Here is an 8,562-nt window from a genome sequence, read left to right on the forward strand (position 1 = left end):
TTATCCTTCTAATTAAAATTTTGTTTTTTGAAATGCAAAAAGACATGCAACTTAGGAGAAAAGGCATATCCTCAGCTGAAGCCTCCAGGCTTTCCTTAGAGCTCCATTTGAGGGATAAGTGAGTCTGTAACAGCTTTCTTGGTGCCTGCAGCCTCGTAGTATATTATTCTGTCTTTGTTTACCTTAGACCTTGGATTTCCACATTCCAGTGTAATCATGCAGAATTAAGGGACACAGTTTAGAAAACTATAGAAAAATAACATAGTAGAATTTATTTTTATTAATATTTTACTTTCTGTTGTTTTTCTAGTAATGAAAATAGTTGTGGCTTCTTTTACTTGTAGGAAAGTTGAAAACACAATGATTTAAAAAAAAACTATGCTATGATTGGTGTGCTCCTCTTGTCATTTGCATTTCACAGGATTGGCTTAAGGTTTTAATTGGTAGGTTTACATATTAGTTCACTTATTTTACACACCAACTCTGAGCTAGACTCTTGTATGGATAGAATGAACCCAAAAGACAATTTTCAGCCCTTAATTTCTCTGATATTCTCCATGGAAAACAGATAAAGAACAAGCTTATAAAAAATGACAACCATGCTTGCTTCAGCAACACATGCTAAATATTGGAATGATACAGAGAAGATTAGCATGTCCCCTGCACAAGGATGACACACAAATGGAAGCTTTCCATTTTTCTTTTTTGGGGGGGACTTCAAAGGTATCATTTGCCTTAAAGAAGCCTGAAGAAACTTTAAGAAAACAACATCCCAGTTCCTGTAAGGGGGGTTGGGTAGGTTTCTGTTTGCTCTATTGGACTACAATTGCTTGTTTTCATCGGACTGTGGTTTTAAGTTATTATTGGTCTTAGACAGAGAGAAAAGTATGTTAGACTCAGGGACATCTCTCTTTTCCTTTATTTTTCTTTCATAGGTAAGGAGGTAGGAGCTGAAAAGAAAGGGGGATATAGAGATATTTAGGGAGGATAGAACAAAATACAGATTATTGAGCCTACTCCTCAACTCAAGGCCTTAGTTGTTACTCACAAATAAGGTTATTTTTAATTCATTAGTACAAAATTTTGTATACTGATGCAAATCATGATCATGTCAAAAACTAGTTTAATTTTACCACAAGAATATACATCCTAGGTCTAACAGATATGATTCTATAGATACATAACTTAAAATAGTTAAATAAGGTCTTCAGAAGCCTCAGAAGCCTACAGAATATGGGATTTAAAGATGTTTCCATTATTCTAAACATCCTTTGACATCAAGATAAATGAACTCCTGGCAACACCCAGCCTATCTCAAAGAAGATGATGAGCATCAAAGAACCTCCTTATGGAGTTGGCTACAAATGTGGCAAATGAGCCACTGGGCAAAATGTCCTCATTTCTGCCACAGACAGAAGTCTGCTTAAAAATGGGCAAGGTTAGATGCAGGCAGAGTAGCTGATCAAACTCTGCCATGACAGAGTAAGGAAGTCCTAAGTAGTTCCTGCTTTTGCAAATAAGTCTGTCAGAGATATTGGGCTAGAAGGCCAAAGATAATGCTCAAGCGTTATAGAGAGTGTTGGGTGATTGTTCAGGCAGTAAACTGTCTCATCATTTTTTTTTTAATTTTGGAAGCTGCTAACCTGCACTTCTGGTTCACTCAGGTATTTAAGTTTTATCCCTTCTTAAGTCTCTGATGGAGTTGAAGACCAGATTGTTTGGTGTTAAAATTAAGCTTAGTTGGTTAGGGGTTAAGATATCTTAAGATCAAGATAGATGTTTTAAATTAATAAGATGAGATATGATAGATATTAATTTTCATTCAGAAATTTAGACCCAACAAGATAGGAAAGATGCTTTCTTCAAGTTTGACAAATACAAATAGCCAAATCACTATGAATGTAGCATGTATATAACTCCTGATTGTGTCATGGCTCTTCCTGCTGTACATAGTTTATTTTATTCATGTGTAATAATATAAATGAATATGTTAATTTTAAAAAAGAGGAGAAATGACAATCTTTGGTGCTAGATACTGGGATAAAGTCTATAAAAGGGATCACCAGGGTGAAAAGAGTAGATGAGAGTGGCCAGTCAGAGAGGTGACAATTGAGTTGCAACTCAAAAGATGAGAATGAGACAATCATGCAAGGAACTGGAGACAGACCATACACAGAGAGAATGGGTGAGATATTATGCCAGGAAGATTGCTGGTGTGGGAGCAGAAAGCAGGTTCTCTATAGAGTAACTAGGGCCAACAACATCTGAAGTAGTGACTTTGTTTTATGTCACTGTAATAGAACCTTGCACCTGAGATGATTTATGATCAATTAGTGTTTGTAGGTTATGTTCAGTTAGTGGTTCTGGGGACCAAGATACCCAATGTCAATGTGGTGGGTTCTGGTGAAGTCTTCATGGTCATATCATCATAGCATGTGGGTAGCATACATCAATGCCAAGAAAGCACAAAAGCATGAAGAACATATCCCTTTTTCCTTTCTAATAAAGTCACTAATCCATTCATGGGCTCCATCCCTCATAACCTCATCTAACCTAGTGACCTGTCATTGGTTTCTACTTCTCCTTATTGCAACAATGGGAGTCAAACCACCTGAAGGGTCCACCCAAACCCCAACAGGAAGAGAGTTAAATATATGGAGACATGATTTGGAAACACTGTCCCTAGATTTTAGTTATGGGTTTTACTAGAGAACATAATAAAAAGAATTGTTAGCTATTTTCTAACTATAGTCTCCAGGGTTTGTTCTAGAAAGGCATGATGTTAGTATCACAGATGGGTCGGCTCTGGGAGAATTATAACTTCCACATCAGAGCTGAAGGTTTTATGGGTTAAATTAGAAAAACCAACAAACCAGTTATGACTTTCAAATCTTAAGTATTGGCTGGAATGAGCATTGAGACTCAGAGTTAGTAAACTTTGCCATGTAGACCAAATGTAGTCACTGTCTTTTTTTTTTTTTTTAATGTATCTAAAAGCTATGAGTGCTTTTCCATGTTTAAATGGTTGAGAAAAATCAAAACAAAAGGAATATTTCATGACACATGAAAATTATATGAAACTCAAGTTTTAGTGTCCATAAATAAAGCTTTATTGGAACCTAGCCACAGTCACTCACTTATGTGCTATGTATGGCTACTCGCTCGCAGCAACAAAGCTGAAAAAGTGTGATAGAGACCATATGGCCTGCAAAGTCAAAACTATTTACTACATGGCTATTTTTAGTAAATGTTTGCCTACCACTAATTTAGATGATATTGAACCTATGGGACTAGATGGTAGATCTTTGCCTGTGTCCAGCTGCCCAGATGTCGTGGAAGAATGTGGGAACCTGGATAAAGGGCCATCCATTCCCTCTCCTGCTGTGAGCCCCACTTGTGCACTCTCCGAGGAAGGAACAACATCAGAAGAGAGTGATGGATTAGTGAAGCCACACGGGGCTCCTGCATTGCAAGCTCCAAATTAACTGTACAGTGAACAGACTTGCAAACTTAAAAAAAAAAAAAAAGCACATGGGAAAAGACCTTCTGTTTATTTTTCCCCTTATTAATTTACCACAGCCACCACTGAGTATCCCATTTTCTGTCTGGGAAGAGTGGCTGGCAGGGCCAGCCATCAAAAAGCAGCTGGAAAACCCCAAGAAATTATGGAACCCTCATAAAACAATGAGAGGACAATGTTTTTCAAACCACTTGAAAAACTGAAGAACCCATTCTGGTCATGTTATTGTGTTCTTCGTGATGTGTTAACAACTGCAGTGAAGGATGCGAATAGTGCTTCTAATGAATTTCATGCTCCTAAGAGAAGGATTCACGGAATCTATTAGCAGGGCCTGGGCTTTAGCATGAAAACAGTGCCCAGGAGCTATCTACGCGAAGAACCCAGAAAACTAATTTCTCAGCAGAACGTCAAAAGCATGGATGTTTTCAATAGAGCACCAAATACTGCATATTAATTATATGTACACACCCACTCCATCTATACAAGTGCAGAGAAAACCATGGGAACAAGTCCTTTTTCAATGATTTAGCTAAAAGCGGAGAGGAAATGCAGAGCATTTATGTACATACTGGAGGACTGTAAAACAACCATTCATTCTTTGTATTTATTTCTTAATTTTTTCAAGTTTTCCAGGAGGCATTTGAGTATGTAGGTGGCATTTGATTTGGTATTTTTGAGGTATTGACCTTGACTCAAAGAAGGCAAGAAGATACCACATCCATTCATGTTTTTTCTGGGATTCTGAAGGATTCTAATTGTGGTGAGCCAGAGCCATTCTGCTTGTCCTCTATGCTTATGCTGAATGGTCAGCCTTCCTATTTCCTGGTCACTTTGGTGACTATGTACTTATCTTCAATGCCGCCAAAAGCTACAGTGAGGAAAAAGATTCTCCAAGCTATGTTGAACTATTATTACAAAAACTTGTTGGCATTTGGGGATAAATTGTTTCAGGTATAAAACTATGTGCATATATTAAAGTTTGCAGAATTTCTCTTTCATCATTTGTTAAATAGGCTCATAAAATTATTTGGCACAATGTAGCAGTATGTCTCTGCATTTGGGTATATATATATATATATATATATACACACATTATTATGCCACATGTACATACTGGCTATTAATCTGCATTCATATGTTTACACATATGGAATATTTTGAGAATTTCATACACGAATAGTTTATTTATATAATTTCCATTCCTTCCTTTCTGTCCTCCAATTCCTGCCATGTACACTCTCACTCTCTCTCTCTCAAAATCATGTCTTCTTCTTTAGTTATTATTGTTACATCTGTGTGTTTATTTAAATATATCACACTGAGTCCATCTAGCTTTTCTCATATATTTATGTGTTTAGGGCTGACTTTTTGGGGTTGAATGACATATCATGGGGCTTGTTCCTGGAGATGAGTAATTCTCCCTCTCTCAGAATCTGTTAATTGCTTATATGCCTTCATTTAGGGGATTGGGACCTTGCAAATTTTCCCATCTCTGATGGTATGTCTACTTGTGTTATCATTGTGAAGGTCTTGTTTTGGTGACCATGTTGTTGAGATTTCGTAGATGCAGCTTTCTTTTCACACATGGGAGACAATATCTCACAGCAGAAGTGCTGGATCTCTGGCTATGACCATCTTTCTGCATCCCCTTCCATAATGTTCCACTAGCCTTAGGTGTAAGGACTTTGTTGTAAACATATCAATTGAATTTGCAAACCCCATGGGCAATTGTTCTCTGCATGGGGTTCTGTAATGGTCTTACACTATTGCAAATAGAAGGTTCTTTGCTGAAGGGTGAGGGCTACACTTTCCTGTGGGTATAGGATAAGCATTTAAAATGCAAGTAGAAATAATAGATATTTAGGAAACGGGCAGTAGAAGAGTCTCTTTAAGGTCCTTGATCTCTTCGTTCACAGGTAGTTAGTTTGGTTAATGGTACCAAGTAGGAATTCTTTCTTATTGATCAGGACCGTAGTCCAATTAGGCAGCTGTTGTTACCCCCACGATACAAGTGCCACTATTGCATCCTTATCAGATCTTGACACACTGGTTATTGTTGGGATTCATAAGCATTGAAACTGGATAGGATTATTAATTACTTTTCAACTCTGGCAACTTGCAAAGCACCTTATGAAAAAGAGAGCTGGTCCTCAGAGAGGAAGCTTCCAGATGAGTTTCTGTTCGACTCCTCTAAGACTTGTGTCTGCAGGACATAGATTGTCCAGCAACGGGGTCTTCAAGTCCTGAAGGACAATGGCAATGCCTACAGGTCTGAGGAGTACCCTGATACTAGGATTTTGTTAGCTAATCTATGATTCTTGGGGTGATCATTATCACTTGGGGTGGGCATTTAGCACACACATTTGCACACACACACATTCACATTCGCACACACACACATTCACATACACACATTCACACACACACATTCACACACACATTCACACACACATTCACACACATTCACATACACACACACATACACACACACACACACATTCACACACACATTCACACACACATTCACACACAAACACATTAACACACATCCATTCACACACATTCACACACACACACATACACACACACATTCACATATACACACATTCACACACACACACATTCACACACACATCCACTCACACACATTCACACACAAACACATTAACACACACATCCATTCACACACACACATTCACACACACACTCATACTCAAACAGTACTTGAAACTTGATTTCTAACTTTCCATCTCTATTTCCCCTTGTACTTTGTAATCTGTAATGGGCACTTTTATAGCCTTTATTAGCTCAACCTTGAACATTTACGTAGGAGCAGAGCAGATAGTATTTGTCATTATGTGTCTGCCTTATGTCATTTATTGTATTTCAGCTTCATTTATGTATCTGTGAATGGCAAGATTTCATTCATTTTAAGAGATAATAATATTTCATTGTATAAATGCAGCACCACATTTTGTTGCCCAGTCTTGTGTCAATAAAGTCAATACTAACATCTTATTTTTAATCCTTAAGTGCATGGCACAATTTCAATAAACAGTAGATTATTATTGTGGGAAAAATAGCATTTTATTGTTTAAGACATTCATTTATATTTAGGTTATCCTTTTCATTTATTCTATACTCTAGTCACACAAACTGGTTTTATCTACATGCTAATATGAAGAAAAAAAAGAAAAGAAAAGAGAAAACAAATAAACTAACCTGAGAGAAATTAAGAACCCCCTTTAGCATTATCAACAAATCAATCCAAGATGGGAACCAACCCAAATCTTACTTTTTTTTTTTTTTTGCCTTGTCCATTTTCCATGTAGGACTAATAATCCCAGTGTCCATCTCTCACTAATGTTGGTACCACAAATATACTCATGGGTATTGAAAATAAGGCCCTCAGTAGAAAATGTGTGTTGTCCCCAAACACAAACATGGTGCCATGCCAGTCCTAAGAAGCTGCCTCTGCGTTTTCCTCTTCTAAAACACGTTTATCTATTTTTATTTTATGAGCATGAGTGCTTTGCCTGTGTGCATATATGTGTACCGTGTGCACACAGTGCTTGTGGACACCAGAAGAGGGCATGAGGACTCTTAGAACTGAGATTATAAACAGTCCTAAACTGCTATGTGGGTGCAGAAAGCAGAGCTGGAGTCCTTTATGAGCAGCAAGTGCTTTTAGCTGCTGAGCCTCCTCCCCAGCCCCATCTCTACTTTATTGCTGTTGTTTGCTCATTTGTTTTTCCTTAAATATAGAACAGTTTTCTTGAGAAAATTCACTGAAAATACAACTAGTCTCTCACTCATTTGCTGTCTTCATGGGTGATAGATTTCTCTGTTGTTCCATATTCGTTTCTTACGTTTTAATGTAAATTCTATAAAGGCTTAAGCTAAAAACTTGCTTTAAAACATAAATCATGCCCCCTAAGTTATAATGAAAACAAAAAACCTCTGGAAAGGAAGAAAATAAAGACCTTGGTAAGATGAAGATTGGATGTTTAGGGGTTTGGAAGTAAACTAAGGCATTTCCTTTCCCTTCCCTTTGGCCGAAGTTAAAGCATCACTTAGATGGGTTCAACATCAGCTTCTTTATCCCAGACAGAAAGCAGGGTACCGGCTACTCTCTTAAGAGCTCTGAGAGAATGGATAACAGAAGCTGAAATCTGGAACACTTTCCAACCACCAGGCAACATTACTCACTCTGACATAAAAATAGGTCATTAAATGTCACCAAAGAGTAAAGTACATGATCAGGATCATCCTCCTCTGCTGGGTGAGGACAAAGGGCTCTTTGTCCCTTTAAGAGTTTTCAGCCACATTTCCAGTCACATCCTAAAAGCTTTCCTCATGTGTAGGGTAGGTATATCCGGTCACACAGTCCTGTTCAGAGCTTCCTGGCAGATGTCATAATTTACTGTCACCCTCTTGCAGGAATGCAGAACTAGGGGGCCCCCATGCCAGCACTGTGATCCATTGCCTGACAAGTCCTGGGTGTCAATCTTCAGCAGGCCCAGCAGAGGTGGAACACCATTTACCCGATAGTGCCTTTGATAAAGTGGGCAATTAGATGCATTTGGGAAATCCTGGCTGGAAACTAGTTTAGGAAACATTACAGCCACATCAGGTATCTGAAAAGTTACTGGAAAAGATGGCACACTCCAGTGTTTGCTTTCCTCTTTACAGAAGGCAGGAATACAAGGGTATATGTGTAGTTTTCTCTCGTTAGGTGTCCCTCCTGCTTTGTCACTCTTATTTCCTCCAAGCAGGGCGATAACTTCGCACTAGAGATGGGAGTGGGAGGAAGGGGATCAAGAGCCATAGCTTACAGTTGTTGGTCACAGAGCCATGCTATTTTTTTTTAGGTCTTAAGCTCTTCCTCTCCATTGTTTGTTTGTTTGTTTGTTTGTTGTTTCTGAGACAGGGTCTCACACTGTTGCCCAGGCCTCTTTTGTACTCACAGTAATGCTTCTGCCTCACTCTCTCAAGTGCTGGGACTACAAGCCTGCACCCTAACACTTAGCTTTTTTCCTGCC

The 8,562-nt window shown here is 38.4% G+C and overlaps 1 pseudogene; it reads left to right on the forward strand.

Moving 5' to 3' along the window:
* The first annotated feature begins 602 nt into the window (after positions 1-602).
* On the forward strand, positions 603-702 carry LOC127188759 (uncharacterized; annotated as a pseudogene).
* The last annotated feature ends 7,860 nt before the right edge of the window (positions 703-8,562 follow it).

This window comes from Acomys russatus, chromosome 4 (assembly GCF_903995435.1).
Source record: "Acomys russatus chromosome 4, mAcoRus1.1, whole genome shotgun sequence".
Taxonomy (NCBI): Eukaryota; Metazoa; Chordata; class Mammalia; order Rodentia; family Muridae; genus Acomys; species Acomys russatus.